This window comes from Electrophorus electricus, chromosome 20 (genome assembly GCF_013358815.1).
Source record: "Electrophorus electricus isolate fEleEle1 chromosome 20, fEleEle1.pri, whole genome shotgun sequence".
In the NCBI taxonomy this organism is placed as follows: Eukaryota; Metazoa; Chordata; class Actinopteri; order Gymnotiformes; family Gymnotidae; genus Electrophorus; species Electrophorus electricus.
This window is the reverse complement of record NC_049554.1, coordinates 10,821,402-10,835,667: the sequence shown is the minus strand read 5'-3', so window position 1 is coordinate 10,835,667 and position 14,266 is coordinate 10,821,402. Positions and strand designations below refer to the sequence as shown.

Below are 14,266 nucleotides of genomic sequence, written 5' to 3'. Positions count from 1 at the left end.
TCTGGAGAAGAAATTTCTGGAAGGACAAGGCTCCCTCTGAATTCGCAGGCTCTGTGGACCACTGGCATAACTGCCAATCTTTCTCTTTTCTTTTGTCTTATGCTACACCCCTAAGAATAAACTGCATTCCCAACCTGGTCATCTCCCTACTGCAGACAGCCGCTGCCCAGCTCAACAATCCCTCTGCGATACTAGCATACAACATTAACTTCCTCACCAGCCTCCATAAGTATTTTTTTATAAGCCTTTTTGTTTGTTTGTTTTTCCTCATTACTCCAGGACATTGTAAAAGCAACTGAACAATGACTATTTTGTTAACATCAAGAATGTCAGCTAGATTTTAAGTGTTTGCATCTATATTGATAGAACTTTTTATGAAGTTTAGGGACAAAAAGTAACTGGACATATGATCCATTTTGAATAAAATCTACTTAAATGTACTTAATGTACTCTGCAACCCATAGAAATCAAAAGACAGTCGGTATCTTTCTTTGTGATGCTGCCAAGTCTGTAACGCAGTCATTTCTGTTCCTGCTTGTTTCAGGGCTTTTTGCCTTTGGTAAGTCTCATCTTCCATAATTGAAATGCATGCTCAAAACATTTTACTATTTTGGCCTTTAAAAACTCTCACCCTGTCTCTGAGTTACTCCCAAAACAATCCACATTACCGAATACAAGACCTAATGCAAGTTTTCAGGTCATTACAGGGTCATAGTCAATTAACTTGCCTATAGTTAATGGGTGTTTAGGCACCCGATTGGATATGAGCACTTTTCTACACTTCAGAATTCACTACAGAACCACTGCTACCATTAACTGTCACTTCACCCATTTAGACGGGTGAGCAAGTTACACATGTTGCCATTCTGTTTCAGAGAGAAACGGGACTGTACATCATGAACATCTCATTTTTTCTCCACACTTCACTCATTCCGTCACTTTTGTCACCTTTTTGCTAACTCTCTTGTGCCTGAAATAATTACAGAATAGCATACGGATGGCTGTGAAACAAATTTGGCATCAACTGTCCAATTGTTCATGGTCCCATAAACAAGACTAGGACTATAAAAGTAAGAAAAGGGCAGTAATTCTGAAATGCTTTGCACAGTATGGACATGCATGACTTAACATGTTTGCCGTGGACATACCTGCAATTTAAGATAATAACTATTGTTTCAATTTAATGTCCAATATGATCAGCCTTCAAATGCGGTCCTGTGTATGCACACCCCTGAAGACTACAGAGACCTTACTGAGGTGATTTGTGATGAGTCATTTCTTCTGGTCAGCTACTGCGTCAAGAAAAAAACAACAACATAACACTCATTTACAAGGCACATCTTAATGCTGTCTTTCATGCAAATGAATGTCGGCATTGAAATAAAATACATCAATTAAAAGTAGATGTTCTTAATGAACAGTTTTGGTATAAATATGTGTGTTCGAGAGTGATAAAATCTTTGTAAAAATGACAAAGATTCTGCTACCATGGTGTTTTTCAGGTTTTCATCTGAAATAAGCTCTATCTTGGAAAATGTGCCACCCACAGCCCAGTTGATTATATTTGAAGGGGATAACAATGATCTGACAGCCATAGTGCCAATGTCCATACCCCCAACTGGACTTAAACAAATGGACTACAGTGGGCAGAAGGTGAAGCCAAAAGAAGTTCTGAAACAGGGCATATTGCTTTAACATTCGGAAAACCCCCACATAGGAAACAAGAAACATAGCCCACTGGTCATTTGCAAAGATCAGGTCACCTGAATACCAGAATTCATGACCAGCAAATGCATGTTCAAATTAAAGCTATCCAGTTGCCAGGACAATGTGTTATAAATAATTATTTAAATTGTTATTTCCATGCCACTGATATAGAGGCTATCCATATTCCTTAGAAGAAAAGCCTATAGTGCATGGGGTTCAAACAAGATTAAATCAAACAGAATGACTTCAGTTTGGTAATCCTACTTGAAAGCTGTTTTCCAACACAGAACAGCTAATTTGCAGACAGGAAGACACCATCTGAAGTGCCTATCTCTGTCATTTTCCCATCCTATTTATCATTTGTAATCTATCTTGAATGGCACCAGAAGAATATTTAATGCTAAATAAAAACGTGTGCTCCAGGTTCCAAAGCTTGAAGGAGAGGTGACAGAAATCTGTTTGCAATGAATAATTCAAAATGGCATTAAAAGTGCTCTTCAAAAGGGACTTCCATCAAGAAGATGCAGTAAAATATTTTCATAATTATGCTGTTAGAAGGACATTGTATGGTTGCCATTTTGGACTGAAATAATAGGCTAGGTCTGAATATATTTCATGAAACATAATCAACTGAAGTGCTAAGTAAAACACTTTAGAGATTTTTAGGTAAGAATACAATCTGATAAAAATAAACAACTAGTACATAATATTATTCATAAAAGAATAAGAATAAGCAGAATCTCCTTTTAAGAAACACATTTTCAAAATGTCCTTCAAAAATCGTAACAATGCTAAAAAATTAACCAAGGCTAATGGGCGCTATCACACCTCCCATTAGCCATCACAGTAAGCATTAGCTATCACGGTAATCAATATCCACCAGCGTTTACTTCCATTCCACACATTTTTGCAGAAACTCTTATCCAGAGCAACTTATATACTTATCATCTTTGTTTTCTTGCCATTTTCTGCTGAGCTATTCGGACAATGGAAACTTATACTACATTTAGGCTACTACTGATGTCCTACTGTTAAAAATCCGTTGCTCGGTGATCAACCAGTTAATCTAATAAAATACATTAGCAGAACAGCTATGGCAACATAAAAGAGAGTGAAGGAGGAAAACATCATGACCCCAGAAAAGGATTAGATTTTAATTAAGGCAAAGAGCTTGTCAAATTAGCATTCGATAAAGTGTCTGCCAGCCCCAGAGTACATGGCTTGCAGGGGGGTCATGAGTCTAGCTGTTTATGAGATGCAAATGTCCCCATGATACTAGGAAAACAAGAAAACCAACTGCATTTTGAAGACAAGGTTCAGATTAGGTTTAGGTTTAGATATCATTGTTTAGCTACAATTCTGCACAAGTCAGTTGAACAGGCTCCCTCTGTGTGCACACAGAGTGTGTGTGTGTGTGTGTGTGTATGTGTGTGTGTGTGTGTGTGTGTGTGTGTGTGTGTGTTTCTGATTTGTGCAATTTACCAATTACCTGGAAGTATTTTGACAGACAGGAGGCTAGCAGAGCACCAGTCATAGTCAAGTAAATATTTAAAATGTTTGTCCGTCAGCAACACAATAAACAATTATTGTTACAATTACAGTTTAACAATTCTCCAAACATGTGATTTAACCTTAACATAATTCTGTGCTTTTCACACATCCACTTAGTGCTGAGGCTTATGCTAATATAAAGGTCACATAAATGACACAAACATGTTGTTCATAGTTGTTTGTGCCGTGGTTTCTTCCTGGCTTGTCTATGGCAATTCCAGCCTCTCTGGTTACTCTGAGGACTGCAGCTGGTTCATAAAACATGCAGCGGGTCTCCTCATCCCTTGACCATATCACCCGTCTTCCAAAATCACTACCCACTTCCTATCAAGGCTCATTTACCGTATGAGATTCTCCTCCTCATGTTCAAGGCACTCCTCTTACCTCTCCTCTCCTAGCAACCCCCCCCGACTTCTGCCAGGTTTCTCATCACTCCTACTCTTCATTTATACAGTGCCAGATTCCAGGCTTTTGGCCTATGGAATTGTCTCCCTCAACATAGAAGGTCCTTAAAATCCTCCCAATTTATTTGTGTGTAGGGTTCTGTTTTGTTGCGATGATTTTTTTTTTTTTCATTTCTGCCCTTGAGTTGAAAAATGTATTATATTATTATTAATATTATTATTAGCAGTGTTGGTCAGCATGGATTCTTAGGTAATGGATATGACATCAACAAAAGGCAAAATGACCTATTAGTCATTAATTATATAGCATCAAAGAATCAAAAGAACTGGAAGGGAGCTTTACATGAGATGATTTTATATTATTATATGAAAAAGCAAATATACAAATACAAAAATGTAAAATAACTTGCACCTACTAATCCACAGGTAGACCAGTGGTCTTGTCAAAATAAATATATACATATTTATGTATATATATATATGTATATATGTCAGAAGAAATTACAGCATCTTACTTGTTTTTTGCAGGGGGGGGGGGGGGTTGTTTCTAGTCAGTAAACTTGTACTACAGCTCTCTTACACTAGATGGCAGTCTGTTGAGTGCCCATTAGGGAATCCCCTCTCTTAGACACTTTTTTCATATTATATTTCCATTGTGACAAATGAAAAATTCTAAAACATATAAACAAAATTCTAAAACAAGTATAGATCCTACTTTACATTCTCTGGTTCAGATTACATGATTCAGACAGCTCAATAATTTTACACAGAGTTCTATAAGCACTGGGAGTCAACATGGCATGTACAGTATATATATACAAGTCAGTGATTAGCATTATTAGTACTGCTGTATCAATAAATCTCCAGTTATTATTTCTATAAATTTACATCTATGTTGTTATTTATATAATGATATTACTGTTATAAAACACAAGTGTCATATAATGTCATATCATAAGGATCTACAATGAAATAGTATCATCAATTCTCTTATCCAATGCCAAACAAATGTAAGCAAATCAGCCTAACTTCCCACTGAATTCAATTTGAACTTGCTTATGCAAGCCCATGGTTGATTTGCTGATCACAGATCACCACTACTGGATCACCACTACTAGTATCAGGTGCAGAAAACTGATTAAGAACTGGACACAGGATGTGATAAACAGCATAACTTAGCATAGACAAGACATGGCCTTCACTGGGAGGAGCAGGTGTTAGAAATTGCTTATAATTGCCAGTTGCAATTCAGATTCCAACACTGCTTATACTCCCGAATTAATTCCACACAAAGTCTGGCTGTCGGAACAGCTACAGTCATTGTGGAAGATATGCGAAGCAGGAAGCTAGCGGTGAGCAAGAAGAATCACATGTATGGAACATTCTTGTATCACCATAGCCTTGAGTAACAAAGCATTGATCATAGTGCTGTTGTGATGGCCTCTCGGCAGAGTTGAAAATGACCTGAAAATGAAACGCTGTACATGAACCCTGATATATATAAAAGTGTTGTACAGTCCTGGTCCACAGAGCGGCTCAGTACTTTTGAGCATCTTTAACAAGAAACTTGGCAAAGAGTTCTCACGACAGCCTGAGGGTGACCATAAACGGAATCAAAGAGAAGACTGGAGCAGCTGTTGCACTCTGCTTTGAGTAATTTGCTTTTGCGAAGTCCATTTTACCACTACCCTTTGGAGCCAACATTCACAGTCTAGGAACTGCCTGCTACTACAGCAGGTGAACTGAATAGACCACCCAGCATGCATCACCCCGTGCCTTCCCAGGGGGTGGATAGTGGGGGCAGAGCTTGTTCACTGACACTGTCCCAAAACTGTAAGTTAGGTTTTTCTCCATAAAAGGTTTAAACAAAGGTAAGGTAGTCTGTTTCTAGATAAATAATGTAATATATTTTCAGCCAACCTAGACTGTTTTACTTTAGATGTTTTAGAATTGGTTAGGATACATGGTTTATCTAAATTAATCATAATTGTGAATGAACTGATTAAACTGATTTGAGCTGATATTACAGTTTTTTTCTGAATTGCTAAAACACTAAACCCCATTATCGGAACAAAACTGTCAACTGCCAAAACCCAATTATCAAATGAATCACTCCTTTTGCAAAATAGTATTCACCTAGTTAGACATGGTTTTCAGATCTGATAAATGCTTTTTGCAAAACTCTAAACACATTCTCTCTGACAAAAACACATTCTGCACAATGGTGCACTTTAATGCAAAATGGCACACACTGGCCACAAAGTGTAAATGTATCTAACGCACTATTATCATTGTTAAGACACTACAGGTCAAAACTGTACACAGGTGTAAACACACCTGAAAGTTACAGTACAGTAATAGTATACAGTGGGATAGTGTGTTGCTCTACCAATACCCTAGATAGGGGACAGGATAAAAGGTATTAGAGGAAACTTGCCATTACAGTATTACACTATGCACACCTCTAATACTGTAAAATTACCTCGATTTGTAGATTTAAAAGATGGCCACACAAGGGTGAACGGACTTGTGTGTTCTTGCAACAGGAGACTCAATGTGGTTCAACAGAATGCAACTCAATTGCATGAAATACAACAGGGGTTTATGAAGACAATATACATTTTGAATGGATCAACAGTGTGAGAATCACTGACTGCATCCTGCAATGCAAGCAGATACGAATGAAAAAAGCATACCACATACCATTAAGTGCAACTCAGAAAGATTGAAAGAGCAACGATATCAATATGTGCAAGTAAGTATAAAGTACAGTTAAACTCCATACTAGCATAAATGAGGTGAGACATGATGTGTGTCATGCTGTGTCACAATGCTGTGTTTATGCATTTAAACCCCTGTCGGTGTGTGCATCACTGTCGGTCATTGCCCTTGGTCACATAGCCTTTGTTCATGTCCGTTTTCACAATGTCAATGCCCGTGTTTGTGTTCATCGTTTATGTTGTAAGTGTCTGTCAATAAATGTCTGTCACTGTTCAGGGAGTCTGTGCGTCCTACTCCTCGCCCAGTGTAATGTAAATACAAATCTGAATAAATATATTGCAGATCATTATTTACTTATTTTTGCTAGTTTACTAGCAAACGTATAAATACATATATTAACATAGGTTTTCATAAATACAAAAATATGCAAAATGAATGGAGATTTTTTTTTGTCCTGCTAAGCCAAGAGCACAGTGTTTTGAAATTTTATGTAGTGTGTAATATGTGCTGTGTAGTGTTTATGCATTGGCTGCATTTATGTGTTGCCTGACAGAAGTGTTTGGTTTTGAGCAAAGATAAAATAGTTTTGAGTCGACTGCTTGATTTTGTAAGACAAGTGGAGGATTTTGTTAATGTAGATTAAAGTTTGGGTATTGTGTTTACTGTTTTAAGAAAAGGAGAGGATATTTAAGCAAAACTGGAAAACCAAATGATTAGTGAAGAGAGCTCAAGCTCAGTTGTTATAACTACAGATCAGAGCCAGACAGAGCCACACCCACAGTCATGGGTGCACACTTGTTTACTGTTATCCCCAGCATCCCAGTTTAAATTACTAATTTCAATGGTGGGCTCAGAGAATCTGCTGATCTCTGCCTTAAAACCTGAAGTCACAAAATATATCCCAATAGTGACAACTCCATTTTAGATCTCAGTTAGGGACATAAGCATGATGCCCAAATGCAAATTTGCAATGGCACCTTTATCCACCTCTGCACTAGTGTGTGCAGTGAAGGTTTGATGATAACTTGTGGTTTCCAGATTGTACAGCACAAGGAGTAATTGCCTTGTGTTTAGCTTTATAACATTTCAGTCAGATCTGCAAGTTTGTGTCCAAAAATGAATTTTATAGCATCTAAAATTGACAGGCTGGATTAAATTGGACCCTGCAACCAATTATCACGGATGTGTCTTTCTACAAGAAGAGAAGAGAAAAAAAAAACAGAAGAGAAGAGATCTATGCAGTGATATAAAGGCTTTTCCAGGAAGGGAAGCCTACATTTTGGCATAGCATGTAGCTCTAATTTTTGTTCTGTGTTGTAAACAATGACATTCCACAGCAAATCAGGACAATACGCCCTAGAGCACATACTGTACAGCATGGCACATAAGTAGCTGGCATGAGTAGTTTTTTCTTCTTTTTGGCTATGTACTCCAGCAAACTGGATCTGTAGAATGAACATGTAGAATGTCAGCTTTAATTTGAGGGAATTTACATCTAGACTGGGAGAACCATATAGGAATCACAGGCCTTCAGACACTCGTCTCACTTCCTGCTCCTTGGGAATAAGTCATTGACTGCTTAGTTGTCTCTTGCCAGCTGTGCATCACTGCATGATTAATTCATGCACATGAGAGCTATAAAAGAAGGGCTGGAGTTGATTCAGTTGGGCTTGGCTGCTATTATGTCTCAACATCAGGACCAAAGAAATGACAATGCCAGTATAGCCAAAAACATTGGCCGTGCTAAAATAAACTCTTTGGCAAATGGAGTGTCCTATACTTCTTTCCTTTTAATTTAAGTGTGTTTATTATCCTAGCATATCAGATCTCACTGAATCTTCAATACCTCTGTATTAGCTTCTGGTTTGTTTTTTTTTTAGATGATTTTTGTACGAAAAGGAGCTTGGTTCTCAAGGACAGTACAGCGTGGAGAGGGTTAACATAAGATGCCACACAGTGCTAATCTATACATGACCTCAAACAGAGGCTGATGCTACACATTTACCCCCACTCTCACATATTACACCAAGCTTCAGTGAACGCAACACAACACCCCTCACTCTTTCATTTCTACTCTCCTACATGACCTGCTGTTGTTTGAACTGCTGTAGTTTCAGGCCTGCAAGGGAGCAAGAGGAACATGATTGTTCCTGTAATCTCTGTGCCCGCAGCCGACAGAATGATTCAAACCGCCACACTTACCTACGGTGAGGTGCAAATGTAGCTGCCTGACAGCTCCAAACACAAGGAGAAAAGTGATGTTGTCTCTGGGGTCATGAAAAAAGAGCTCAAACATCTGGTCTAAATAAGAGTGCTATTACAGAGGGTTTCTTAAATCCAGTGGCTCTTTGTGGGTGGCTACTGAGAAAGAGGGTCAGTAGTGTGCCTCTACTAGGGTCTACCAAGGGTCATTTCAATTACATCTTGGTACAGGCAGGTCCTGACCAATACACAGAATGAAGGAAGAAGAAGGCACTTTGAAAGCTAGACCACAAGGGCAAGAATATACTCAGCCCCCATAGCAGGCTGTTCAAGATTCTTGAGAACTTCACCCAGTATTTTCCCTTCTGGCCCTGTTCACTCCCCCAAAATGAGTTCCCAAACCCCCCCTGGATCAGTAGATGCTAACAGCAACCCGTTCGTTTTGCCCGACCTTTTTACGAGTTTGTGGTAGGGCGCAAGCAGGCTTCCACATAAGAACAACCAGTCACAAGTGCTTCGTCTGAAGGTAAGTTCAAGATATCATATGGCCGAATGCTCCAGTGAGTGGCATCATTGTGATGAGGGGCATCATTGAACCGAGTGCTTGCTCTCCACAACATGGCTCTCGCCACTCACTGACTGATCTGGGTCTGTGGGCAGATATGAACAGGACAGGCTCTGTTGATAATTTACCATGAAACTGCTGATGACAGTAATTCAGGTACAATTCTGTATTAGTCACGGATTACATACAGGCAGTAATTAGCAATGCTTAAAAGATTATACTGTGGTACCTACACATACCTCTAGCATTATGTAGGTTTCCATGACAATAACCACTTGTTACACATGGTGAACAAAGACTTTAAATCTTTTTGAAGCTATCTAAAAGAGCTTTGAAAAGCAAAGGTTATTACTGTGCATCCTGAGTTCATGATCATCTTCTACTCCAATAATTCTAGTGATATATTCTTATTAGCTGTCCCACACTGCTGTCTAAAGAGTGGTTGTACCAGTTTCATTGCTGTGTCATTACACTCACTGGTAAATGTTTTTACTGTGCCAGTCTATGATGAAGACATGACTCTAATCTTCTCCTGAGTTCTCACAGCTGGAGAGCCAGGAGGTTAGTGGAAGCAGCTAGAGAGGCAAAAACAAAGGTAGAACAAAACAAAACCAGAGACATACCTGAGGCAAAAACACGAACAATCCCATTAGTAGCGCAGCTAAATCTACTAGCTACAGGAGCACTGAGTCATAGTTCAAGGACAAATTACAACACTCTTAAAAGAAAAAATCCCATCCAAGTAGAGGCATTTTGTGTTGTTTTCTGTTATTTTAGGAGAGCAGATATTTGTGCTACCTTCAATCATTTCATGGTTTTAAGACCCATCAAAAAGTTCTAAGCTACCTAAAAGTTATATACTAACCCAAGACTAGGAACTTCAGTATTAATTATGCATAAGAAACTGGCAACATGTCCTGTTCATTGATAAAGCAGGTTGGAACGAAAGAACAAGCACATTAGAAACTGAACGTCTCTTTGGTGAACCTGGACAAAACATGAACGGACAAACTCATGGTTCTGGATTTGATGCACTTGAAATATTCGGGCCACATCCTTTGAAACATCATTTCTTAGCAGCACGCTACCTCAGACTACACTAAACCCCAGAGAAGTTTTCCAGAAGTACATTGATCAGCTAGAGATAGGATTAAAAAGAGCAAAGGAACAAGGGCAATGTTTTAGCCGTGCTGTGAAGCAGTGCAGCAGATGAGCCCAACTGCTAGCGTCACTGCCTTAGTATCTGTTTTTAGCCTGTGAACATATTCATCTCACAGTTATTTGAAAGAGAGGTTTATCATGAAGGAGACATGTCCACTGATCCCTGGATTAGTGCTGGGTGATTTTCAGGATTGATATGTTTCATTCAAATTAATGTTCTAGCATGATTTTCAAAATGTGATATGAAAAAAAAACAAAAAACAAAACAAGGGACAGGTAGCAGATAAGAGCTCATAGAAAAGAAAAGTGTAAAGGTGTAAATATAATTTTAGCAATATTGTAATATGAAGTGAGCTGAGGCAGGATGTACATGCTGTGATGAGTGACGTGTATTTGGGACAAATTCATTCTCATTAATCTTAATACAGATAACCGTTAGAAAAAGACGGGTAGCCAGCAAAAATGTGGACATACAAAGCAAAACGTGGAGATAACTACAACAATGACCGACAACACAAGACAGGAAGACATATGGTGTACACCAGTAGTTTTGGGGAAAGGAGACACAGGTGCAAACAGTGAAGGGCAGGTATATGCGAAACACCAGACAAGGGCGCAAGCAGAAATGAAACTAAAACAAAAACAATGCTGCATGAGCTAAAGAGGGGCACTGTCAGAGCATTTAGGTCAGTGATCAATATGGAATTGGTCAGATTTAGAAAAATAATTTCAAAATATTCAGTTTTTTGCAGTATCTGCCAGCCCTCCGCTGGATTAAGCTTCATTTTATTCAGGTCAGTGAACAGTTTATTATAAATATATACTGTCCATAATGAGTATTGTTCAGCTGTATTTGATGGGGTTTTATTCTTTGCCTGTGAGAACATGGAAGAAGATACAGCATCAAACATTAACATCACTGCCAACAACTGCGCAGCACTTAACCAATGCCCTTATAACTGAGCTCTCTACAAACAACAGAAATCTTTTTTTAAAGAACATTAAACCCCAGACAAGCCTCGTGGACACTAGATGACTGGCTGTCTCTCACCAAATTAGAATAAACCACTCATGTCTATCTACTAACACATCTACATTCTAACACTAGATAATAACCTACATTTATGTATTTGGCAGACATTCTTATCTACAGCAACTTACGATTTCAGTCATGTTCTAAAGAAGGCAAATGTAGTGTTAGGAGTCTTTCCCAAGGCTTTTTAATGGTATAGCATAGAGCACTTGTCTGGAAGGGGAATTGAACCCCCATCAATGAGGTCCGACATGCCCATTAACATTATTTCTACTCCCCACCCATTATAAAAGCTTTGATAGCTGAATAACAGTTAGCAGCCTTTGGCCAGTTAACTGCAACTGTAGCTTCACCAAAACTCATTAGAGTAAATTACTCAGTACAGAGCAAATCATGAGAGAGTACCACAAATGTACTGAATACCACATTAAAAGAAGAAAAAAAGAAGGTATGTAATTTAGGTGAAAGGCAGCATCTTGTGGTGATGTGTGCATGGACAGAATTATTAATGAGGGATTATGTGGGATCAGATAGGGGGCATTGTGATGGACAGGTGCAAGACAGCAGACTTACAGTCTCCTGCATGCGGCAGTGCACTTGGGAATGCACGCTCGGAGAGACGGGAAGTGGAACGCTAAGGCAGTTGACTGCCACGCATATATTTGACCACGGACTCAAATCTTCAGTGCACATTACAACACACGCGTACTGATGCACTAAAAGACAACCTAACAACATAGAGTACGGCACATAGTAGTTAACAGCTTTCCTTTAGGACTCTATTCCCATTTAACTATGCATGCTACCACAGGCAGAGGATGCTTACAAAGCTACAGTTACCAGAATTATTCATGGTAAACTTCAGAAATGTAGCAAGTACAGTCACCTATGTGTGAACCAGAACCACAATTCACATGCATTCTCTCACTGCCACATTCCACTCTGCCACCACAGCTCGTCAACGACTAATATCTCCTAGTGATGTCTGATTCAAGAACAAATCATTCTTTTGAACTGACTGTTCAGTGGCTCAATTTAAAAGTCCAGCTGAATCAAACTTTTATCTAGCTTAGTTTGCAATGTTTACAATCGTGTAATAGTCTAATTCTAAAAAGTGACAATCACTTATAGTTGAAGCACATAAAATCATGACATAAAATACTAAAAAAACTTATGTATGTAGCATGCAGCTTCCTTCACTTTTTGTGCTATACATAATCTCTGCACACAGCTGGTAGTGTCTCCCTGTTACTGAAATGATTTTTCTGTTTAAACAGAGAAATGGACAGATTCATCCATAAAACTGTGTACCTATGTCAGCCATTCATGAAATTATATATCAATGCTTATCAAAGACTGACTTAACTTACACTACTATGGTGCCTCCCACAATGGGGTTGAGACTGAAATGGCTGAATCTGACATCTGATTCATTTAAATGAACCATCTAAAAGAAGTAGTTCAGCAAGATGAATCAAACTTCCCATCGCTAATACCTCCTGCTACTGACAAAGGGCCATAACTTCACAAAAACATTCACTATTGTCAATACCCCAAAAAGTAAAGGATAAATAATCTTCTAATAATCTAAATCATCTAAGCAAGGACCTTCTTAATACAGAGCACTTTCCGTACAGGCTTATGAGAGGTAGCCTAGGCAACTTCTGTTTCCTCAGTATGGTTACGGGATGTGGAAGAAGCCATTCTACTATTAAAAAGGGGATAGGGTTAGAACAGAGAAAGACAGAATTAGTGCAGTTGAGGGTTGGGGGCGGGGGAGAAGCTTACTATCCCTGGTACAGTCAGTTAATCAGATCAACTCACTGACCTGAATACATTTTGCTTGAGCTCTTTATAACATACAAACTGCTCGGAAATGTGTGCGCGTATGTGTGTTTATGTGTGTGTGTTTGTGTGTGTGTTTCCTATGCAGTGATGAACAGTATGATTAACAACTTCTACGGTTTCATACAAACCATCCACCAAACTTGTTGGCATCCAGGATTTTTTTTGTTTATCTTTCTCTCTGCATTGTGACTCTGTTAGCTACTTTATGTCTTTGTCAGTTTCACACATCTTACCACCTTAAATGACAGCCAAAAACTCTGTGTGTGTGTGTGTGTGTGTGTGTGTGTGTGTGTGTGTGTGTGTGTGTGTGTGTGCGCGCGCTGCATTGTGTGTTAAAAAGCACAGCACAAACTCTGCTTTTCACCAATGCAATCAGTCCTAGCCAGCATGATTCTGTACACCACACACAATGCCTCCTCTCTTCCAGGGAACACATTATGTAACTGCCAGACACACGAGAACCCAGAGCTGTCTGTTTTCACATAACATTATTCCCCCCTTTGGCCGAAAGGAGGCTCCATTTTCCCGGCCTGTGTTGATCCATGGAAAACCAAGCAAGAAAAAAAGGTGCACCAGGCCCCCAGCCATTCCCTTGCTGGCGACTGAGGTTTTAGCGAAGGGATTCACTGTTCTCCAGAAGGCTGCGGGTCACTGCAGGCTGAGATGGCACTGTGCTCAGGCCTAGTAGTGCTGAACTAGCTGCCAGGATTGGAGGCGACGGTGGGGAGGAATGTGCCACGTGAGCATTCCTGATTGAGTGACTTTGTTCTTCTCCTTTTTGTGGCTGTTTTCTCTACTGGAAGTTAGACGGGAAAAACACAGAGTCCGAAGGAAGCTCTTTATCATGTATCACTCCCCACACATACTCACCCCCTACATCCGGTCATATAGATTTAGCCATGAGCACCTTCCCCAAAGTTTCTATGCCACTTGGATATTGCAACCAGAGGTGATACCATATGCCTCATAACTAGAAGTGGATGTTATCTTCTTATCCCGAGAGATGTCCTTACTTTTTTGCAATAGATAAAACAATTATGCTGTAACTGTACAATAGTATAACATTTTAGAAAA

The 14,266-nt window shown here is 39.2% G+C and overlaps 1 protein-coding gene across 2 annotated transcripts in view; it reads right to left on the bottom strand.

Moving 5' to 3' along the window:
• Positions 1-14,266, bottom strand: part of dock3 (dedicator of cytokinesis 3) — a 157,045-nt gene that overhangs the window by 122,920 nt on the left and 19,859 nt on the right. The gene's annotated exons all lie outside the window — the stretch shown is intronic.